Source organism: Sapajus apella, unplaced genomic scaffold (assembly GCF_009761245.1).
Source record: "Sapajus apella isolate SASKATOON/1434 unplaced genomic scaffold, GSC_monkey_1.0 scaffold10, whole genome shotgun sequence".
In the NCBI taxonomy this organism is placed as follows: domain Eukaryota; kingdom Metazoa; phylum Chordata; class Mammalia; order Primates; family Cebidae; genus Sapajus; species Sapajus apella.
The window spans coordinates 30,148,440-30,149,809 of NW_022436950.1; positions in this window are offsets into that span (position 1 = coordinate 30,148,440).

Below are 1,370 nucleotides of genomic sequence, written 5' to 3' on the forward strand. Positions count from 1 at the left end.
AGTCCAAAGGAGCATTGTGGCATTCACAGTCGAGGTGGTTGTTTGTAAACTTCTGGGTGGAGGATTGAGTGTGAGGCAGGGAAGTGAAGAAACTTTTTTTTTTCCCTCTTAAAACTCTTTAGTCCCAATTTAGTAGATCTCAGGTTTGCCTGCTGGAAATTAACCCTTAGTTTCGAGCTGAAACTTGTGGAGCGATTCTGACCATTATTTTAATGGAAACGTCAATTACATATCATTAAAGTGAAGAAGCACAAAGATGTACATTATGGTTCCTGATTGATAATGTTCCATGTAAACGATGATAGTGAAGATTTATTCCGTAGTAAAAATGTCAGTTTAGACACTGTATGTATGATTATTTCACAATTGAGCGTCTCCTGAATGAAAATAGCTGTTTATCCACAGATCTGATGAACCAAATAAAGTCTAAATTTTACACTCAGCTTTTTGGGTGAATTAAAAGGAAGTTTAAAGTTGGTGGTAAGGTGTATCGTATGCTTACAAAGTAAACTGTATGTTTCCTTTTAGTTCTATTTTTTCTCCCTAGTGCCATGGCGGTGCGCTAAGATCGACCAATGAAAGTCTTGAGACCATGTTGTCATCGATTCATCTACTAGTGAAATCTGTAATACTACTGTATATTGTGCTTTTGAATCAGTAGATAAATATTCATTTATTCCAACAATACTATTTCATTTAAATTATCTGTCAGCCATAACTTAGTAAGCTACTTCTACTAAAGAAAAGCACCTCTAAGTACTTTGACAACCCAATATGGCCAAAAGGTTTAAAATAGAGTGCTTGTGAAACTTGTGTTGCATGTGTTGGCCAATTATATGAGCAACAAACTCTTGAATGTAAACTGAGCTCATAATCAATTTAGCCTGAATTTTTCCAAGGAGTTAATTTGAAGAATATGAGTGCAGGGAATCTATCCATCTATCAAGAATTTGAGATAAATGACGCTGGTAGAAAACAGCAGAAACGATTTATCTCTAAATGCTTAAAAACATTTCCTGGCTATATATGGTACAAATTAATTATAACAATGTATGTTCTCTATCAAAAGTGTTCCAACTTACTTTTTCTAAGATAATGGGCAGTTGCTATTTTGTTGAAGAAGAGAAAAATTACTACAGGATTGTATATATACTATTTTATGTTAAGAAGCATAATTTAGTTTTGTCTTCAAATATAATGGAATGTTATTATTTCTCCAAAGTAACTTCAAACTGATACGACTTTATGATTGTAGCTTGTCATATAAAATGATAATTTATGTTGATATATGAAGTGTGGCCAAGTGTTTGGCAATTCAAAAAGTCTAACTGCTAAATTAAATTGATGTTTCCTTTTTTTTTAAATAAAGA